Here is a 23,959-nt window from a genome sequence, read left to right as displayed (position 1 = left end):
GAACTTTATTCATATTAATCCGCAGTGAGTTCGCATTGTATATGCTGATGAGAGGAATGTCTTTGGAATGCCCATGAGAGAGATTAATAATAATTTAATAAATATTTAAATAATTTATTCATATTAATCTGCAATGGAGTAAAGTTATTGCTGGGCGTGACTGTCAATAAATCCCCTTTGGTGAGCAGAAGTGAAAGTGTCCTGAGCCTTCTTACACACAACGCAGATGATAGTAGCAGCGGTCAGAAAAGGACCGGTTACATCATCTCTGTTCAGTTAAATAGTGTCTGTGCATTTATCTGCAATCAAGTCAACGATATCGCTGTAGATGAAGTGACCCCAACTAAGCAAGCCAGAGGCGACAGCGGCAAGGAACCGAAACTCCATCGGTGACAGAATGGAGAAAAAAACCTTGGGAGAAACCAGGCTCAGTTGGGGGGCCAGTTCTCCTCTGACCAGACGAAACCAGTAGTTCAATTCCAGGTTGCAGCAAAGTCAGATTGTGCAGAAGAATCATCTGTTTCCTGTGGTCTTGTCCTGGTGCTCCTCTGAGACAAGGTCTTTACAGGGGATCTGTATCTGGGGCTCTAGTTGTCCTGGTCTCCGCTGTCTTTCAGGGATGTAGAGGTCCTTTCAAGGTGCTGATCCAGCATCTGGTCTGGATACGTATAAATTGAAGCAACACCTCCACCTTTGCCTTTTAGACGCGGCTCATGTTTATAACAGTGATCTTGGGGTGTGGACTCATTTAAAATAATGTAATCATCAGGTTTTAGCCAGGTTTCTGTCAAACAGAGTACATCTATATTATGATCAGTGATCATTTTATTTACAAAAAGTGTTTTCGTAGAATGATCTGATATTCAATAAGCCAAGCTTTATCATTTGTTTATCCATATTGCTTCTGTTTTTTATTTGTTGAACCTCAATTAAATTGTTAATCTTAACTTGGTTTGGACGTTTTTTGTATTTTCTAGTTCGGGGAACAGACACAGTCTCTATAGTGTGATATCTAGGTGAAAAAGTCTCTATGTGCGGAGAATTAACTGACCTCTGTGACGGGAGGCAGCTAGCAGACGGTCGGTTTAGCCAGTCTGTCTGCTTCCTGACCTGGGCCCCAGTTAGTCAAGTATAAACACTAAGACTATTTGCCATATTTCTAGAGAGAAGAGTGGCGCCACCCCAGGAGGGATGAAGACCATCTCTTTTAAACAGGTCAGGTCTGCCCCAAAAGCTCGTCCAATTGTCTATGAAACCTATGTTATTCTGTGGGCACCACTTAGACATCCAGCCATTGAGTGATGACAATCTGCTATGCTTTCTATAGATATGTGTCTCATGTCTCTTCGTTGAGTATTCAGTGAGTTACAGTTTATTTTAATGACGCATTTCTAAATGAAGATCACCGCAGACCAAGGCTGCAGACAGCACACCTTGTTTGTTATGTTTATTTTATAAATGCACAAAGTGTTGTTGTTATTATGTCTGTATACAAATAAAAGTATACCCTTTACAGATTCAATTGATGTATTGGTCTTATCTGTACAATCAAGACTGTAAGTGTAATTTAAGTTCTTTTCTGGGTTATCAGGAGAAAATGCCTCATAACGTGTATACGTGGGGATCGACTCCAGAGGGTTAATAAACAAACTCCAGCTGAAGTCCTGAATGGTTTAGCACCTCAGTACTTGAGCAAGCTCTTATCGTATTAAAATCCTCTACATTCGCAGCGCTCTCAAAACTCTGGCAATTTGATAATACCTAGAATAACAAAATTAACTGCGGGCAGCAGATCCTTTTCCGATTAAGCACCCAAACTCTGGAATAATCTACCTAACACTGTTTGGGAGGCAAACACACACAGTTTAAATCTAGATTAAAGACCCATCTCTTTAACCTGGCTTACACATAACACATAACACACTTACACATTTCACATTACACATTTCTATTACTCAAATCAGTTAAAGGATTGTTAGGCTACATTAATTAGGTTAACCAGAACTGGGAACACTTCCAGTAACACACAATGTACTTGTTACATTGTAAGAAGAATGACATGTACACTAATATTAATCTGTTTCTTTCTTATTCTGAGGTCACCATAGCCACCAGATCCAGTCTGTATCCAGGCGAGATGATCATTGCAGTCACCCAGATACAGCCTGTATCCAGCCCAGATGGTGGATTAGCACCTAGAGATGACCTCTACTTCCCTGAATTTCATCAGAGATTAGGTAAACTAGATGAGCCCCAGAGACAGATCCCCAGTGAAAATCTTGTCTCCAAGACAGCCATCGGGACAAGACCACAGAACCAGATGAGCCCCCAGACTGAGCCTGGTTTCTCAACAAAGGTTTTTTTCTCCATTCTGTCATCGATGGAGTTTTGGTTCCTTGCCGTTGTCTCCTCTGGCTTGCTTATTTGGGGACAGTTTTTTTAATTTTTTTTTTTTTGTTTAATTATTTTATTGCTCCATGGTAAAAACACAAAACATTTCATTTTCTTCTTTAGATAATTTAAATTCCCATGTGCAAAAGGGAACAGAAAGAAGATTAAATCTTATAATATCTGTCCCCTATTCCAAAAACAAAATAAAAAATAACCTTGCTTACGCAACTTACAGCCAAAATTACACTGACAAAAACAATGTTGGTTTAAATATCAGCATTCATGCAGTATAATAAATCAGGCAATGCCCTGACAACAAATCAACATGTAATCCAATACATATACAATACACCAAAAAACAAACAAAACAAAAACCAAAAACATAGACCTCACCATATTAATACTGACTGAATATACTCTGTTTATAATTATACTTAAACTGTCCAATATTACTACAACTTTTAAGATTTTCATGCAATGAGTTCCACAATTTTACTCCAATAACTGAGGGGCACATTTGTTTTATTGTTGTACGTGCAAATTGATGTTTAAAATTATACCTTCTCCTACTAAACTCTTTTTCTAATTGAAAAAGGTGTTGTATTTTCTCTGGTAAGATTTTATGTCTTGCTTTAAACAAAATTATTAGTGTTTGAAACTTAACCAAATCTTCTTGTTTAAAACAAAAATGTTTTGGGAGATTTTTCTTTTAATGTGTGTTATGTGAGGTTTCCATGATAGCTTATCATCCATAATTACACCAAGAAAACGAAACTCAAACACGCTCTCAATATCAATTCCATCTATGGATAAAGCAACAGGTTCATTTATTTTCCTATTTCCAAAGACCATAAATTTTGTCTTCTCTAAATTCAACGACAACTTATTTATATCAAACCATTTCTTCAATTTTGTCATTTCATATTCAATGTTTTCTACTAGTTTCTGTATATTATTTCCAGAGCTGAAGAAATTAGTATCATCTGCAAATAAAACAAACTGTAATAATTTGGAAACATCACAAATGTCATTAATATATAAAAGAAAAAGTTTAGGTCCCAAAACAGAACCATGTGGTACCCCACATTTAATTTCCATAAGTTCAGATTTGACATCAGTTAACTGTACATATTGTTTCCAGTGATATTGTCGACTTGATTGCACAGATACTACTTAAACTGAACTGAGCTGGACAATTACATCACTGATTTCAATGATTAACTGCATTTAACTGAAAATGTAGTGTTTACTTTATTTAGTGTGTACTTTTGCATTGACACACTTATTCATATTTGATACTGTAAAGCTGATTTGGCACAATCTGTATTGTTAGAAGCGATATATAAATAAAGGTGATTAATTGACTGACTGATTTAACCTGTAAAGTATTTGTGATTTCCATTCCTTGCACTGTTTATCTGTTTTTTTTGTGATTGTTCTCTGCCTGTCCTGACCATCGCCTGTTTGTGGATTATCCTTTTGCTTCTGTCTTGGATTACACCGTTTGCTGCCTGCCCTGACTATTGCCTGTTTTGGATTTCTCTTTTGTCTCACCCTGGATATTGCTGATTGCTGGTGATTTGACCATGCCTGTTCTGGTAACGCTCCCGAATGAAGTCTGCAGATGGACTCTGCAGCCATTGTTACAGAATACACAGCCCTACCTGAATCAGCAAATTGTTTGACTTTTCGCTATTGTTATGCTGTTCTACTATCATTGTTGGAGAGACAAAAAAATTTAAAGACCCAGATAATTTTCACAAATTGGCCACCAACCCAGAGACTTTTCACAAAGTGGCTACCGTTCCAGAGTCTTGTCCCATTATGGCCTGCATTCCAGAGTCTTGTCCAGTCATAGCCACCACGCCAGAGTCTCGTTCCATCATGGCCCAAGCCCCAAGGTCTGTCCCACAGTGTCTGAGATTGGCATCCAGTGTGGAGGATCCTAGCCTGTGACCTTAGCATTCTCAAACCATGCAGTTTCAGTGCTGTCCAGCCACACAGATTCAGCACTCCCAAGCAACGCAGTTTCAACACTCCCAAGCATGGTAATTTTAGCGCTCTCAAGCGATGCTGTCTCTGTGTACTGTAAAACAGCAGTCGCCATCACACACTCAGTCCCGCAAACCTCAACGCTCTCTGGTTTGCCGTCACAGCTCCAGCTGTCTCGGATATAGAGATTGTGCTCTCTGTCCTTCATGTAATAGCCACGGCTATTCAGTGTGTTTGAGCCGCATACACCATCGTAATTTCCCAGAGGTGGCAGCTTCCACTGCAGAACCTCCCGAGGTGGTGATGCCCACTACTTCCAAACTCTGATTCAGAATCCACTCCAGTCCTGAGTCCGCTCCAGTACACAATCCAGTCCCTGAGTCCACTCCAGAATCATCCCATCCCCTCATCCCCACGCACTTTTTGTTCCCTGTCACCTCTTTTAGGACCATGGACCCCATCTTTAAACTCTCCCTGTTTCCTGATGCCAGTGTTATGGCCACGAGTGTTCTTGACCCAGCTGCTCCACCTTGGTGGTCTTCTGCTCTGCCTTCTGTGCCCTGGTGGTCTTAAGCTTTGCTTGCTTTGCTGTGGTGGTCATCTGCTCCACTGTGCAGATCTTCAGACCAGTCTACACAGCCCTGGTGCTCTTCTGCTCCTCCCTAATGGTCTTCAGCTCATCCTGCTTCGCCCTGGTTGTCCACAGCTCCATCCTGCTCATCCTTGACTTCCTGCTCTACCAGCTCCACCCTGGCCGCTTGCCCTGCCCTGGCACTCTGCTCCACCTCGGTAAACATCTGTGCTGGCTCTGCCTCACCAGTTCCTCCACTTCCAGTTATCCTGGCCATCCTGTTTTTATGGTAATGTGTTAAGGCCTACCACAGTGTTTTTAGACCAGCTCTGTGTCATGTGCCCGATCAACGATCTACTCACCAGTGGTGAGTAAAGAACCTGAAAGTCATACTCAAGTAAAACTACAGATATCTTACCAGAAAGTTACTTTGATAGAAGCTGAAGTCACCGTTTAGAATATTAATTGAGTATAAGTCTTAAAGTATGTGATATTTATTGTACTTAACGAAAAATAAAGCCTCAAAAAGTGTTGACATTTCCCAACATCACAGCAGTAATGACTTTATGAACTACTTTACTTCTAAAATCGATACTATTAGAGATAAACTTGCAACCATTCAGCCGTCAGCTACAGTATCGCATCAGACAGTGCACTATAGACCCCCTGAGGAACAGTTCCACTCATTCTCTACTATAGGAGAGGAAGAATTGTATAAACTTGTTAAATCATCTAAACCAACAACATTTATGTTAGACCCTATACCATCTAAGCTCCTAAAAGAGGTGCTTCCAGAAGTCATAGATCCTCTTCTGACTAATATTAATTCCTCATTGTCATTAGGATATGTCCCCAAAACCTTCAAACTGGCTGTTATTAAGCCTCTCATCAAAAAACCACAACTTGAACCCAAAGAACTAGTTAATTATAGACCAATCTCGAATCTCCCTTTTCTGTCCAAGATACTAGAAAAGGTGGTTTCCTCACAGTTATATTCTTTCTTAGAGAAAAATGGCATATGTTAGGAATTCCAGTCAGGATTTAGACCGTATCATAGTACTGAGACTGCTCTCCTTAGAGTTACAAATGACCTGCTCTAATCATCTGATCGTGGTTGCATCTCTCTTTTAGTTTTATTGGATCTTAGTGCTGCGTTTGACACAATTGACCACAACATTCTTTTGCATAGACTGGAACACTTTGTTGGCATTAATGGAAGTGCATTAGCATGGTTTAAATCGTACTTAAATGACCGCCATCAGTTCGTAGCAGTGAATGAAGATGTATTATATTGATCACAAGTGCAGTATGGAGTACCTCAAGGCTCAGTACTAGGGCCGCTACTCTTCACGCTTTATATGTTACCCTTGGGAGATATCATCAGGAAACATGGTGTTAGCTTTCACTGTTATGCTGATGATACTCAGCTCTATACTTCTTTGCTGCCTGGTGAAACACACCAATTTGAAAAACTAATGGAATGCATAGTCGATATAAAAAACTGGATGACGAGTAATTTCTTACTGCTAAATTCTGAAAAAACAGAAGTGTTAATTATAGGACCTAAAAACTCTGCATGTAATAACCTAGAACACTGTCTAAGACTTGATGGCTGCTCTTTCAATTCTTCGTCATCTGTTAGGAACCTAGGTGTGCTATTTGATCGCAATCTTTCCTTAGAAAGCCACATTTCTAGCATTTGTAAAACTGCATTTTTCCATCTCAAAAATATATCTAAATTACGGCCTATGCTCTCAATGTCAAATGCAGAAATGTTAATCCATGCATTTATGACCTCAAGGTTAGATTATTGTAATGCTTTATTGGGTGGTTGTTCTGCACGCTTAGTAAACAAACTACAGCTAGTCCAAAATGCAGCAGCAAGAGTTCTTACTAGAACCAGGAAGTATTACCATATTAGCCCGGTCCTGTCAACACTGCACTGGCTCCCTATCAAACATCATATAGATTTTAAAATATTGCTTATTACTTATAAAGCCCTGAATGGTTTAGCACCTCAGTATTTGAATGAGCTCCTTTTACATTATAATCCTCTACGTCCGCTATGTTCTCAAAACTCAGGCAATTTGATAATCCCTAGAATATTAAAATCCACTGCGGGCGGCAGATCCTTTTTCTATTTGGCGCCTAAACTCTGAACTGAAATAACCTACCTAACATTGTTCGGGAGGCAGACACACTCTTTGCAGTTTAAATCTAGATTAAAGACCCATCTCTTTAACCTGGCTTACACATAACATACTAATATGCTTTTAATATCCAAATCCGTTAAAGTATTTTTAGGCTGCATTAATTAGGTAAACCGGAACCGGGAACACTTCCCATACCACCCGATGTACTTGCTACATCATTAGAAGAATGGCATCTACGCTAATATTAGTCTGTTTCTCTCTTTTTCCGAGGTCACCGTAGCCACCAGATCCAGTCTGTATCCAGATCAGAGGGTCACTGCAGTCACCCGGATCCAGTACGTATCCAGACCAGATGGTGGATCAGCACCTAGAAAGGACCTCTACATCCCTGAAAGACAGCGGAGACCAGGACAACTAGAGCCCCAGATACAGATCCCCTGTCTCAGATGACCACCAGGACAAGACCACAGGAAACAGATGATTCTTTTGCACAATCTGACTTTGCTGCAGCCTGGAATTGAACAACTGGTTTCGTCTGGTCAGAGGAGAACTGGCCCCCCAACTGAGCCTAGTTTCTCCCAAGGTTTTTTTCTCCATTCTATCACCGATGGAGTTTTGTGATGTTCAGAGTAGATCTGTTTATCTGAATATGCTGTTTGTTACCATTGTTGAGATTCATATGCTGATTCTTGTGTGTGCCTAAAATTAAAAGTCTTTAATATAAAAAAAAATCAGAATCACAGAATCACAAGAGATACCTACAAAATGTATAGAAAATACAGACTCTTTCGTTGTGGAATCAAAGCTGTCACAATCGATAAGAAGAGAAAAGACTGTAAATGAGTTCAGTGATTAAGGTCAAGCAAACGATTACATTAAAACATAATTATCACCACCCGATGATTTTTGCTCTTGGCTTGACACACGAATTTGAAAAATAAAAAGTTACAAGTCAAGATCCCAACTAAAGCAAACACTGACCACTATAATGGTGACACACAAATTGTGATTTTCTCGTTTGGTGATTCTGCTTGTTAACATCAGGTGTCTTCAATAATGGTCAATCATAACTCAATTAACTTCTTAATTATCTCATTAACTTCAACTCTGCTTCAGTGTTACTTTTAACACTGCTTCAGAGTTTATGTGTCCACACTCAGAGTGTTAAATTAACACTGGAGATTTTGCTGTGTATGCAAGTGTGAATTCATAAAATGTTTTATTAACAAAGGTCAGGAGGAGCATGTCAGATACTTAGCCTAATTAACACAAAAGGTGCACATTCAAGTTAATCATCACCGAGAGGTTTAAATACAGCAAACTTACCTCTATCCATCGATGGTGTATCACATCCCTCCACCACACCATCTTCTCACTTTGAGTTATAACTACACTTATACAGTGGGTACTCTGGGTTCTGGCCATTCCTGACCTCAGAGCCCTTTCCCAGACAACATGCCAAATATTCATTAATACACTTGATCTAATATGTATTTGTGTACTCGTGAATTATTGCAAAATACTTTTCTTTTTTTTACTCTGTTTACAAATCTACTAACATTCACCTCAGAAATCATTTTCATTTAAGGATGTTTTCACACTAACACTTTTGGTGTGCACCCGGGTTCGATTGATGTCAGAGTTTGGTTCATTTTTTGCACCCACAAACCATACCCAAGTCCGATTAAAAACGGTGGTCTAGGGTACGGTTCATGTGAACTCTGGTATGGTTCGCTGCTGATGTGAACGCAATCATACCAAATCACGGAAGTGAAGCGCTATTAATGACGTATTATTTGATGAAAATGTGTATTCGTTGAGTGTTTTACTCACTTTCCTGATAAGCGTGACTGAGAAGACTCGAGTTCGGACCAGGCGAGCGAACCAAGTGAAGCACCCTAAAAGTGTGCGAGAGGTGTGTGTGTAATGACACTGTAAGTGTGATGGCATAGCAAAATAATGCATTCTGATATGGGCATCTGATATGAAGGTATATTCTTTTAAATCTACTTTTAATCTAGGACACTCTGTTGAGCGCTTTTTTCAGAGGATACGTCCTAATTAGGATGCATCCTTAGAAATGAGACACAGCTACAGTGTGACTTCTGGGGGCTTTGTGATTATGTGCAGTGATTATCAGGTGAGCGTGATTAGTACTCTGGTGATTTGGAAATTTGTGTGTGTATGGAGGGAGAGCCTAACCTGGGCATGACATTGTTCAAGGGCCTAGAAATAAATACAGCCCCATACCACAAATTCAACATTCATTTTCAAACAGATGAAGAGAGACTGTCTTCAAACTGATGCTTGACTGACACATTATAAATTGTAATACTATCAATTTAAATTTTATGAAGAATTATTATTATTTATTGTTTTTGGTGAGAAATTATATTCTGCAAAATCATATGTGAATAATCAATTTTATATTAATATATCATTTCTTTAACCTCATTTTAATTATATTGTTGTATTGTATCTACAGGGCCATGCTACAAATTGCAACTCGTAATATTTCCTTCACACTGGATGCATATAACAAAATACATGATCTGAAATATGTTTTTGTTGTTGTGCTAGGTTTACTTTGCCCAGTCATCATCATTGCTAATGGACTGATCATCTGTATAGTATGTCTTGAAAGAAAACTACATAAGCCAATGTACTTGTTTATCTGCAATTTAGCTTGTATAAATTTATATGGAGGCACAGCAGTTTTACCTTTTATCATAGCTAGATTCTTGATGGAAGATTATCAAATAACATGGTTTTCTTGTCTTGTGCAAATCTACTTTATATATACCTATGTTAGTTGTGACATAGCAAACCTAACAGTTATGGCTTATGATCGGTATATTTCTATATGCTATCCTTTAAATTATGACAAAATAGTAACCCCTAGAAAAGTGATTTTGGGTATTGTACTAACTTGGCTTTTGCCCTTTTTTCCAGAGTGACCATCTCTCTTTCACTTACAGCAAACTTTGACATTTGTGGAGTCATCATTGAAAAAGTGTACTGTGATAATTACTCGATAGTGAAATTAGCATGCTCTGATATTTTATATTACAACATATATGGCTCAACAATAATTGTCTTTGTGGTCGTACTGCCATTTTTTATAATTATCTACTCTTATGTAAAAATCACCTTAATCTGTTTGAAACTGTCAAAAAGAGGACGAGTCAAACTTTTTAGCACATGTGTCCCACATCTAATTGCATTATTTAACTTTATTATTGGGAGTTCCTTTGAACTTTTGCAAAGCCGATTTGATATGAGACATGTGCCCTACATAATTCGTGTAATACTATCTTTGTATTTCCTTATGCTTTCCCCATTAATAAACCCAGTCCTTTATGGGATGAGAACTCAAGCAATAAAGCAAGCTTTAATGAGAAAACTTTGTCATACATTTTACCAAAGGCAAACTGTTGTAAGATGTGTAACTTAAGACATTTTTCAAGCTTCATAGAGGAGGCAGCTCAAAATTTTGAGTTGTACATTCTGAGTTGTAAAACTAAGGTTGGCAGTCATGTTTTGCAAAGTACACTAGCTAGTTGTTACTACGATAATCTTTTTTTTTCTTGTTTAAATAAAAAAGATTAGAAGGTAACACTTTACAATGGCACCTTGGGCACCAAATAACCTAGAGCCGGCCCTGAATATTATAATAATCATATTTTATTATATGATAAAATAGATATTATGATATATGGTATGATGATAATGAGCACTTTAAAGTCATAAATAAAGATTACTATTTGAAACATGCTGAACATCTATTTTTTATCAACATTTTTATAATTTTCTCATCTCATTTATAATGTATTCTATCCGACAAAAAAAAAAAGATGATACAGATGACTTTGAATGAACAGTAGAATGATGCTAACATCACAGTAATTTACTGCTCTTTTTTTACTGCAAATTCACATTATAAAGTTGTCTTTAAATGAGCCACTGTGAGAAATTTAGTTGTTTACTAGTCATTTTGAAGTCATCATAATGGTGATTGGTGAGCCCATTTGTTTGGGCTTTTTGACTTATATTATATTCATATTCATTCAAATTTCTGATCTAGTCATGTAGGAAGCGTGACAAATGAAAATATTTGCCAAAATGATGACAAACTAGAATATGAAATAAGCTGCCTGACCTTAAGATAGTTGAAGTATTAGAAGCATGAATATGAAGATTTAACATTATTCAAGATTAATTAATAACTTTCATTTTAATAATTGTTTGTGGATGGATCTTTCACAATAGCATGGTGCCCCAAGAAAGCCTTAGTGGTGGGAAAAACACAGAGTGAGAGAAAAAATTAATGGTGTTTTTTTGCGTTCCCTCAAGAAACTTTGCGTTCCCTCGCAAAACCTTTGCATTCTCTCGCAAAAATATTTGCGTTCCCTCACAAAACTTTGCATTCTCTCACAAAATTATTTTTGTTCCCTCACAAAACTTTTATGTTCTCTCGCAAAACATTTGGGTTCTCTCGCAAAACAAGCTGAGCTCGGACATACACTTCCTGTTTAATTTACAGCTTGTAGTGGGGTTCATACAGCTCCATAAGTTCACAATGGAGTGGTTTTTATAGTTTTGTTTTGAAATTGGAGAAATAGTCAGTGCATGCTTATTATGGCACGGTTTTGGGACATACAAAAATGGTTAATGTAAAACACTGTGTGAGAGCCGTTGGAACGGAGCGAGGGAACCTGAGTCATTCACCGGTATCGAGTCCCGCATAGGAGCTTCGGAAGGAGAACTGAAGGAGGGACTGATGACAGTGTTGGATGAGAGAGGAGCAGGCTCAGACTTTATTTTGTGTTCTGGTTCTGTTTGTGTGCAACAAAGCTGACTGTAGCCTATTTGAACTTGAGTCCAAGTTTAAAATAGAACTCTTTGTTTCTATGAGGGATAGCCTACGCTAAGTGCAGTTTACCAGGTTACGTTCATATTCTGGGCTATTCTGCTTGCTTGTCTGATTTAATAATATGGTGTGTAATCTGTGTACTGAATGTCATGCATTGTGTAACATACGTTCATAGTCACGGGAACCGGCGAACATTCAAACAAAACTTTAATAATAAAATATACCTAAAAGACAGCAACAGCCCCTACTCGTGGATGACTGTCGCACACAAACAGAACCAAAACACAAAATAAAGTCCGAGCCTGGTCCTCTCTCATCCAACACTGTCATCAGTCCCTCCTTCAGTTCTCCTTCTGAAGCTCCTACGCGGGACTCGATACCGGTGAATGGCGCAGGTGCTCCACCAGCCTCGCTCCGTTCCCACGGCTCTCACACAGTGTTTTACATTAAGCATTTTAGTATGTCCCAAAACCGTGCCGTAATAAGCATGCACTGACTATTTCTCCAAGTTCAAAATAAAACTCAAAGAACCGCTCCATTGTGAACTTATGGAACTGTATGGAACACTACAAGCTGTAAAGTAAGCAAGAAGTGTATGTCCGAGCTCAGCTGGTTTTGTGAGGGAACGCAAATATCTTTGCGAGAGAACGCAAAAGTTTTGCGAGAGACCACAAAAGTTTTGCGAGGGAACAAATAATTTTGTGAGAGAATGCAAATAGTTTTGCGAGAGAACGCAAATGTTTTGCGAGGGAATGCAAATATCTTTGCGAGAGAACACAAAAGTTTTGCAAGAGAATGCAAAAAACCCAAAAAATATTTTTTCCTCCCACCCCAAATTTTTTCACTCACTCTGATTTTTTTTCACCACTAAGACCCTTTAGGGGCTCCGTACAATAGTGAAGTAACTGCTGAGATACATCTTTGAAAGATGTGACATCACTACTCGACATACAAAACACAACAAATGGTAAATCACAACAAATAAAAACAACACAAGATAAATCGACATTACAAAATAAACAACAATACAAACTGCTAATAGTGAACCAAAAACTAAATTCAATAGCAATAAAACAACATGAATGAGGAAAAAAAACAAAACAAAATTAAAAAAAAAGTCTACAGCATGATCTATTCATGCTGCATTGCGTGCTGGGTGAGAACTTGCACTGTATGAACACAGTATGGTACTATTTATTTACAATCAATTTCTGAGAGTTCAGTAGATACAAGAGAAGTCCCACTGTGGAACTACTGTGAAAGTAATGCAGTTATTATCCATGGAATATACTGTAATTTCACATTAAAATTGTTAATAGTGTATCTCACTTGTCAACTACATAATTAAACACACAAATACATTAAAATATAATGCTTTCTTTCAGCAGATGTATATGAATGCACTTTTGCCATTTTGATCTATTCAGAAACATGCTTGCATGTTTTCAGTAGCGTGCCGTGGGGTTTCAGTCAGGGCCTTCAGTAAGCAACTGTAAACTACATACCCTTACAAATATATCTAACACATCTCTGTAGCAGCTAACGCAGCCATATGCATATAATTTCCATATTATGCCGCATACAGGCTCTAAACGAAAATGACAGCTGTTCAACAATTTCAGCAGTAGGCTAGATGGGGGTGGGTTAAATTCAGAGTAAATTTCCCTACATGGATCAGTAAAAGTAATCCACCAATACATGATTCACTATGAACATTCACGTCACCCTAAAATTATGATGCACCCACAGCACCAGAACTGTACAAATGCTGGACATCCACACACCATGCCACAGTATTATTAAACAACACGTACACCTCCATAACAATGTGCATGAATCAATACTCATCAAATAATAAAGCACTCACCTGTCACTTGTAAATAAAGTCAGTGTGTCTGTCATTCCATGTCCCTTTACTCATATTAAAAAGAAAAAGAAAATAAATATGGCCAAATAACTTCTTGTGCTCTGTTAGCCACTCATAGTTGCAATCTTTGAAATGGCGCACAAAACTGTTGTTAGCGAATTCAGTTTAAGCAGTTTATCCTTCAGTTATTCCTTTTTTGTCTGCAAAAGAGCGCCTTGAAAAAGGCAGATCGGCAACAAGATCTGGAGTAGAGGCGCCAGCGACAGCAGCTTGGAAATGCCCAACTAAACGATGGACGCATATTTCATATCTGCTGGTTTAAGCAACCTCAGTGACATGATATTTAGCCCCTGGAATGCGAATTTTACCAGGAGGACCCCGCCAAAAATGTGTCTGAGTTTTGTAGAGTAAACCTGGCAACCCTAGCTGGGGGAAGCACTGAGCATATTGCTGGTCCCGGAGGGTGTGCTGTCATGGAACGTCAAAATTTGATTTGCTGATGATTCTGTCACGAATGCTCGTTACAAACCAGATTCAATGTCTTTTAACAAAAGGGAAGCACTGTCTGTAGTGCTGGCCCTGTTATTACAGTCTATGTGCTGGCTTTTATGTATGATATTCCAGTTCAACCTCAACGACACTAATCATAGGCCATTTTGTGGACATTCCACAAATGAAAACGATACCTATAGTGACATAAATAACAATCATTGTCACTTGAGGTGTTGTAGGGTAGTGTCTGACGCGTGAGATCCAAACAAAACATTGTCCTCCAAAGTCAGCTTTATCTGATTTATTCATTACAGCTTGTACTGGTAATTTTAACTTCCAGTTCTGCTGCACAATGCACTTATGATAACATCGAATGCTTCCACATAATCACCTCCAGACACGGTCAAACACGGTCAAAAAATGTTGTGCTTCCCTTTAATTACACACCTGCCCTCTCTTACTCTTTACCTACCTATATAATCATTTAGGCCCACACTCCACCCAGTGGTAAAACACAGAATTACAATAGACCATAATGGCTCTTACACCCCGGCCCCTAATTGTACATGGAAGGCAGACATTACAATTCAATACAAGATTAATACAAAGAGCCATTAAAGCCCAAAGCAACATTGTAAACACTGCATTAATCAGTCCTCTGTAGGTCACAAGTAAACAGTTTTTGCAATCAGTCCATTACATTTCCATGCTATCATACAACAGACAAAGCTTTGTCTCAGGTCTCTCGAGTACACTGGTTTTAGTTTGTACTCACACAGAACGTACAAGTCCATTTTTATCTGGAAAGACTTCCAAAACTCATCCCATCAGCCAAGATCCACATGGAGCAGTTGAATCCACAATAACAACAATGTCACAAGGAACAAAGTTTCTCCTTTCCTTATTCCATTTCTGCCGATCTTGAAGCAAAGAGCAAATATTCATTTGTCCATCTTTTCCAGAATAAGTCACACAGTCACACAGTCGTACCACTGGGAGGGGTGGAGGTACTGGTCTCCTTATATCAAAAGAATGGAAATTTGATCTTCAGCCTTCACCTACAGGTAATGGTTCATTTGAGTCACATGCCATTACTGTAACCCACCCTGTTAAAATCCGCTATGTGGTCATTTATCGTCCCCCAGGTCAATTGGGAAACTTCTTGGAGGAGTTGGATGTGCTGCTATCAAACTTTCCTGAAGATGGTACTCCTCTGGTACTGCTTGGTGACTTCAATATCCACCAAGATAAAACCCAGGCTGCTGACTTCAAAACTCTGCTCACCTCATTTGATCTCAAGCAAGTGTCTACTACAGTGACACACTCTTTCTCCTCTTTCTGCCCACTCTCAGAGATGGACGTTTCCAAACTTCTCCTGTCCAATCATCCTACTACTTGTCCACTTGATCCGATCCCCACTCACCTCCTTCAATCGATCTCTTCTTTAGTCACACCTTCGCTTACTCACGTTATCAACTCCTCTCTTCACTTTGGAACATTTCCCTCAGCATTCAAGCAGGCTCGGGTAAGCCCACTGCTCAAGAAACCATCTCTAAATCCAGCGCTTCTTGAAAACTACAGACCGGTATCCCTTCTTCCATTCATTGCAAAGACACTTGAGCGAGCTGTGTTCAACCAGCTTTCTATGTTCCTTGTATAGAATAACCTCCTGGACAGCAACCAATCTGGCTTCAAAAGTGGCAACTCAACTGAGACTGCTCTGCTCTCTGTTACTGAAGCACTGCGACTAGCAAGAGCAGTTTCAAAATCCTCAGTACTCATCTTACTGGACCTGTCTGCTGCTTTTGACACTCTTGTTCTCTCCAGACTGGACTATTGTAATGCTTTCCTGGCAGGCCTTCCTGCATGTACTGTCAAGCCTCTGCAATTGATCCAGAATGCAGCAGCAAGGGTTGTCTTCAATGAGCCAAAAAAAAAGCTCACGTTACTCTTCTCCTCATCAGGTTACACTGGCTACCAGTAGCCGCTCGCATCAAATTCAAGGTACTGATGCTTGCCTACAAGATGACCACTGGCACGGCACCAACATACCTAAACTCTCCTAAACCTAAACTCAAATCTTATGTGCCCTCCAGAAGTTTGCGCTCTGCAAGTGAACGATGCCTTGTGGTGCCATCCCAAAGAAGTTCAAAATCACTCTCACTGACCTTTTCCTGGACTGTGTCCAGCTGGTGGAATGACCTCCCAATCTCAATTCGTACAGCCGAGTCTTTACTCATTTTCAAGAAACATCTAAAGACTCATCTTTTTCGACAGCATTTAACCAACTAATACTAGCACTTTTCCTTTTCTTGTCTTTTCTTTAAAAAAAAAAAAACCTGGCTAGGTGTTCTATACTAGACTAACTGAGACTTGTCATGGCACTTGTATACTGTTGTTGTTCTCTTGTTGACCTGACTGCTTCTATTGTTCTCATTTGTAAGTCTCTTTAGATTAAAGAGTCTGCTAAATGATTAATTGTAAATGTAAATCATTAGGATCATCTGACAGCTTGGTTATTGGGCGATCATTCAGAATAACCTCAATTTTGCACATCACAGTCTGGAATCATTCATCATCCAAAGTTTGTTGGTGTAAGATTGAATTTAAAATTCTTTTGACCATTCTGATCACATGCTCCCACACTTCGCCATAATGTGAACCTCTCGGAGGATTGAAACTCCACTGGACACCTTTCTCAAGCATAATCTTGCTTTTATTCCATGAACGAAGCATTTCCTTTAACTCCCTTTCGGCTCCAACAAAATTTGTACCATTGTCTGATCTTATGTGATTTACTTGCCGTCGTCTGCAAATAAATCTTCGTAAAGAGTTGATGCATGAATCCGTGTCCAAAGAATAGGCAACTTCCAAATGAACTGCACGACATGCAAGTAAAGATGACTTCGTAGCGTTTTGCAATGGAACGTCCTCTTTTAACTTCCACAGGACCAAAATAATCCACCCCAACATTTATATATGGAGGCAGATCTGGAAGGAGTTGTCCGTTGGTAAGTCTGCCATCTTCTGCTCACTCACCTTAACTCCAAAACGTCTGCAATGGCCACAACTTGATATGATTGTAAGGGAAACAGGTCGATTTAGCTTAAAGGGAATCATTTAAGATTTTAAAGGGAATTTGAACAGAATCACTGTTTCACGGCTGATCACTGAGACGCCCTGCGATTCACTGAACGAGCCGTTTAACATCAAATCTGCGCTGGATATTAATATCCAAACTATAGTGAAAACACTATCAATTAGCACAGTAACAAGATCGGCAGTTTAAGACATTAACTTTTAAGCACAAAACACAACATACTTTTCTTTTCAATATGAATAAGGCTGTATTAGATACATCTAAGACATATAAACTAATCTAACACACAAACGCACGCACTCACACATTCACACAAGTTGCAGGAAGATCGAAAGTTAGGGAAAGATGAGTTTAAGAGAATGAAAATGTGGAATCCCAAGTTTACAGCAATACGTTAAATTGCATAGACATGAACAACCATCAATCATGTAATTAGCCCTCGCATTGAGTTCCTCAATGTGTCACAGTGTCTGGGTTGTGTCCCTGGGTTTCCACTAGATGTCCTCCTTTCCTACGGTGTCTGTCACCTTATTAACTGTCTGTTCCCTTATTTGGTCACCTTCCTCCTTGTTTGAGTTAATTGATTATTCCCCACCTTTCTCCAGTTCCCTCATTCACCTTCTGTGTATTTATACCCGGTCTGTCTGAGTATGTGTCACGGAGTCCTTGTCTTATGTTATCCGTAGTCTTGATCCTGCCTTGTGTTTTGTCTATTCTTGTTATTGGATACTCTGGTTTTGACCCTGCCTGGACTGTTTACCCCTTTGGATTACCCTTTAATAAAGTATCTTACCTGCAATTGGTTCTCTCTCCGTGTTGTCTGTATCACCGAACGTGACAGAAGGACTCCGTCAACACGAGAACCAGCGGTATGTCTGCCTATGTCTCATCCCCAGCCACAGAGCGGGAGAGAGGCGGTTTTGAGGGAACTCGTCTGGTGGTTTTCAGGGGGACCAGGGGAGGTCGCCGAGGAGGGAGTGGTCGAGAGGAGACTCAGCATCGCTCTCAACCATGGCCTCCCTTTGACCCGGGGCTCATGTGGAATGGGTCAGAGCCACCGTCTCACCATGGCGGACGGAGAGGTGAGAAGAAGCACACGCCTGCCATGGTGGTGCCACTGCCCATGATGGCCGCTAGATCAGCGCCAAGAGGCAGGATGGACGCCAGCACAGCGCCACAACCCAAGAGGGCCGCCAGCCCTGCGCCACAGCACAAGATGGCCGCCAACCCAGCGCCGCTGCGGTGCATGGCCACCAACCCCGCACCACGAGGCAAGTTGGAAGCCAGCCTCACACCACAGTACAAGATGGCCGCCAGTTCAGCGCCGCGAGGCAACATGGCTGCCAACCCAGCGCCACGAGGGAATATGGATGCCAGCACAGCGCCACAGCACAAAGTGGTCACCAATCCAGTGCCACGATGCAGGATGGCCGCCAGCTCAGCGCCGACGCCCAAGATGGCCGCTGACTCATTCTTAGAGTATTTCTCCATGCTGTCAAAGATCCTTGAAATTCCCAAGACTGTTCACGTCGCGCCACAACCCAAGATGGCCGCCAATCCAGCGCCACAGCACAAGATGGCTGCTTGCCCAACGCCGCTGCAGAGGATGACAGTCACAGCGGACCCTCCAGAGTCGAGTCAGGTTCCATTGAACCCTCCAGAGTCGAGTCAGGTTCCAGTGAACTCTCCAGAATCGAATTAGGTTCCAGTGAACCCTCCAGAGTCGAGTCAGGTTCTAGTGAACCCTCCAGAGTCGAGTCAGGTTCCTGTTGACCCTCCAGAGTCGAGTCAGGTTCCTGTTGACCCTCCCGAGTCGAGTCAGGTTCCAGTGAACTCTCCAGAGTCGAGTCAGGTACCAGTGAACTCTCCAGAGTCGAGTCAGGTACCAGTGAACTCTCCAGAGTCGAGTCAGGTTCCAGTTGACCCTTCAGAGACAGGGCTAGTCACCGATGATCCTCCAGAGTCGGGGCTAGTCACCGCGGACCCTCCAGAGTCGGGGCTAGTCGCCGCTGACCCTCCAGAGTCGGGGCTAGTCGCCGCTGACCCTCCAGAGTCGGGGCTAGTCGCCGCTGACCCTCCAGAGTCGGGGCTAGTTGCCGCTGACCCTCCAGAGCCGGGGCTAGTCACCGCTGACCCTCCCGAGTCGAGTCAGGTTCCAGTGAACTCTCCAGAGTCGAGTCAGGTACCAGTGAACTCTCCAGAGTCGAGTCAGGTACCAGTGAACTCTCCAGAGTCGAGTCAGGTTCCAGTTGACCCTTCAGAGACAGGGCTAGTCACCGATGATCCTCCAGAGTCGGGGCTAGTCACCGCGGACCCTCCAGAGTCGGGGCTAGTCGCCGCTGACCCTCCAGAGTCGGGGCTAGTCGCCGCTGACCCTCCAGAGTCGGGGCTAGTTGCCGCTGACCCTCCAGAGCCGGGGCTAGTCACCGCTGACCCTCCAGAGCCGGGGCTAGTCACCGCTGACCCTCCAGAGCCGGGGCTAGTCACCGCTGACCTTCCAGAGCCAGGGCTAGTCACCGCTGATCATCCAGAGTCAAGGCTAGGTACCATGGAATTTCCAGAGACAAGGCTGGTCACCGTTGACCTTTCAGAGGCAAGTCAAGTCACTGGTGATCTTCAAGGACTGTGTCAAGTCACGGGTGATCTTCAAGGACTGAGTCAAGTCACTGGTGACTTTCAAGGATGGAGTCAAGTCACGGGTGATCTTCTAGGACTGTTTCAAGTCACTGGTGATCTTCTAGGACTGTATCAAGTCACTGGTGATCTTCAAGGACAGAGTCAAGTCACTGGTGATTTTGAAGGACAGAGTCCAGTCACAGGTGATCTTCTAGGACTGAGTCAAGTCACTGGAGATCTTCATGTACAAATGCCAGTCACCAATGATCTTCGCGAGCAGAGTCAGGCCAGCACCGATCTTCTGGAGTCCAGTAAAGACACCAGGGGATTACCAGAGTTTCGTCGTCCCGTTGGTCCGGCCGCACGGAGGTCTGTTCTGCCTTGGGGGGCTCTCGTCCTGACCACATGGCTGTGGTGGTCTTCTGCTCCGCCCTGGGGGACTTCTGCCCTGACCACACTGTTGTGGTGGTCTTCTGCTCCGCCCTGGGGGGCTTCCACCCTGACCACACGGTTGTGGTGGTCTACCGCTCCGTCCTGGAGGACTCTGGCTTCGACCACAAGGACGTGGTGGTCTTCTGCTCCGCCCTGGGGGGCTCTCGCCCTGACTACACGGATGTGGTGGTCTTCTGCCCCACCCTGGACTCTGACCTCGACCACAAGGACGTGGTGGTCTTCTGCTCTGCCCTGGGGGGCTTCATGTTGTCTTTTGTTTTTGGTGTTCACTCCTGTCCCTGTTCCTCTTTGTCAGTCTGGCCCTCCGTCCCTCCCCCTGAACCTCCTCCGGTCCTCCTCCCTCCTGGTCTCCCTGTTTTGTGTTCACACTTCTGGTGTCTGTTCCCCATGTTTTTCTTTTCTGGCCCTCCGTCCCTCCCCCTGAGCCTCCACCTGTCCGCCTCCCTCCTGGTCTCTGTTTTGTGTCTGTCGTGGAGCGTCTGGGAGCCGCTCCGTAGAGGGGGGGTACTGTCACAGTGTCTGGGTTGTGTCCCTGGGTTTCCACTAGATGTCCTCCTTTCCCACGGTGTCTGTCACCTTATTAACTGTCTGTTCCCTTATTTGGTCACCTTCCTCCTTGTTTGAGTTAATTGATTATTCCCCACCTGTCTCCAGTTCCCTCATTCACCTTCTGTGTATTTATACCCGGTCTGTCTGAGTATGTGTCACGGAGTCCTTGTCTTATGTTATCCGTAGTCTTGATCCTGCCTTGTGTTTTGTCTATTCTTGTTATTGGATACTCTGGTTTTGACCCTGCCTGGACTGTTTACCCCTTTGGATTACCCTTTAATAAAGTATCTTACCTGCAATTGGTTCTCTCTCCGTGTTGTCTGTATCACCGAACGTGACACAATGAGGTTAAAATTATATTAGATACACCAGCACAAATGTCTGAAGGTACATTGCCTGTGTAAAGTTGTCGCTGATTGGCTGGAAGTTCAGTAGTCATTGAAGTGACGTCTTGGGAAGCCCTGGTTGGGGGTTGGCTGAAGATGGAGTTGTGTGGCTGGTTGAAGTTGAACGGGCACCCGAGGTCAGGCGTCGGAGACTCGACGTTACAAAACTTAACTCAGAACATGAAACTCTCAAACGGAAAAGAAAAGAAGTAAAGTTTGACGAGACTATAGGTGGTGTTTCTTCTCATCGTGGCTAAGTAGCAGCAGGCGTGCAGGCTGAAGCACGCTGGGACTGCGCTCAAAGAACAGTGATGACAAACAGCATGGCTAAAAGCTAAAGCTAAGAAGCAAAGCTAAAAGCTGGCATGATACTAAACATGACTATGTATCCTTAAGCTATCCCATAGTTATTAAAAGACATACACAATAAGTGATTATAACATGATAGTCAAATGTGTGGGTTACATATAAATGAATATGGAGTTAAGCAATGGACTGATATACATTCAGAAGTCATTTTGGAGTTCATTTTGGTCCATATACATGTAGAAAAGACAGGTTCTTTGCCATTCTCTTTGCAAAGATGTCTGTGGAGACCAGAGGTTCAAAGCCCCTTCCCCCTTAGGAATTTCAGTCTGGTTCTGCTAGGTGGGGGGGGGGGGGGGGTCAAAAGATCTTGTGTAGTACTCTCATGGGTTTACACATGATGTCCTGGCGTTGCTTATCAATTACGAACAACAAATTTGACAAATCTCTTCTCCGAATTGAAATTGTCAATAATTGTTCTAGTGGTGTTAATGTTGAAAGCTGTTCTGTGAAAGCTTTGCTTGGTTGGTTATCTTGCTTGGGACTTGTGGCACAGAATTCAATTCAATTCAATTCAAGTTTATTTGTATAGCGCTTTTTACAATACAAATCATTACAAAGCAACTTTACAGAAAATTATGTTTCTACAATATTTAGTAGTAGCTAGTAGTTTGTGCACGTTTGAGAGGATTTTAGAAAAATAAAAATAATAATAATAATACAAGACGTAGTCAGCTAGATGATGAACTATCAATATTATTAATTAATAGTAATTATAGGATGCAGTCACACATGTAGCAATAATTGTTAGTTCTGTTTGTTGATTCAAGGTTAGCATCATCTGGGGTCCTCTGAGGGTCAGCATCATCTCTTCTCAGGTGTTCTGGATCCAGACTGGAGCTTGTGTAAATCCTAGTTACCACGGGATGTAAATCCCGTGGCAAAACATAGAAACAAAATAGAGACATCATTAGCATAGCTGCTGATCCAACAAAGTAAAATTAGTTTAACCCAAGCTAAAGAATAAAAATGCAGATGCAACTACACTCACAATTTAAGAGATACATTATTCGAATGCTTGGCGAAAGAGATGCGTTTTTAATCTAGATTTAAACAGAGAGAGTGTGTCTGAACCCCGAACATTATCAGGAAGGCTATTCCAGAGTTTGGGAGCCAAATGTGAAAAAGCTCTACCTCCTTTAGTGGACTTTGCTATCCTAGGAACTACCAAAAGTCCAGCGTTTTGTGACCTTAGGGTGCGTGATGGGTTGTAGCGTGGTAGAAGGCTAGTTAGGTACGCAGGAGCTAAACCATTTAGGGCCTTATAGGTAAGTAATGATAATTTGTAACAGATACGGAACTTAATAGGTAGCCAGTGCAGAGACTGTAAAATTGGGGTAATATGATCATATTTTCTTGACCTGGTAAGGACTCTAGCTGCTGCATTTTGGACTACCTGTAGCTTGTTTATTGACGAAGCAGGACAACCACCTAGAAGTCCATTACAATAGTCCAGTCTAGAGGTCATGAAAGCATGAACTAGCTTTTCTGCATCAGAAACAGATAACATGTTTCGTAGCTTGGCAATGTTTCTAAGATGGAAGAATGCGGTTTTTGTAACATTGGAAATATGATTTTCAAAAGACAAATTGCTGTCTAATATAACACCCAGATTTCTGACTGTAGAGGAAGTAACAGTACATCCGTCTAGTTGCAGATTGTAATCTACAAGATTCTGTGTGGTGTTTTTTGGTCCAATAATTAATATCTCTGTCTTATCCGAATTTAATTGGAGAAAATTATTTGTCATCCAATCTTTTACATTTTTAACACACTCTGTTAGCTTAGATAATTGGGAAGTTTCATCTGGTCTCGTTGAAATATATAGCTGAGTATCATCAGCATAACAGTGGAAGCTAATTCCGTATTTTCTAATAATATTACCAAGGGGCAACATGTATATTGAAAATAGAAGGGGACCTAGGACGGATCCTTGTGGCACTCCATATTTTACTGATGATAAATGAGATGACACCCCATTTAAGTAAACAAAATGGTAGCGATCGGACAGGTAGGATCTAAACCATCTTAGAGCCTGCCCTTGAATACCTGTATAGTTTTGTAATCGATCTATGAGTATGTCATGATCTATGGTGTCGAACGCAGCACTAAGATCAAGTAAGACTAGAAATGAGATGCAGCCTTGATCT

At 41.4% G+C, this 23,959-nt stretch overlaps 1 pseudogene; it reads left to right on the top strand.

The window, feature by feature from the left end:
* Positions 1-4,833: 4,833 nt before the first annotated feature.
* LOC132123255 (olfactory receptor 52K2-like) lies at positions 4,834-10,561 on the top strand (annotated as a pseudogene).
* The last annotated feature ends 13,398 nt before the right edge of the window (positions 10,562-23,959 follow it).

Source organism: Carassius carassius, chromosome 41 (genome assembly GCF_963082965.1).
Source record: "Carassius carassius chromosome 41, fCarCar2.1, whole genome shotgun sequence".
Taxonomy (NCBI): domain Eukaryota; kingdom Metazoa; phylum Chordata; class Actinopteri; order Cypriniformes; family Cyprinidae; genus Carassius; species Carassius carassius.
The sequence above is the reverse complement of the archived record's forward strand: the minus strand, read 5'-3'. Positions and strand labels throughout refer to the sequence as shown.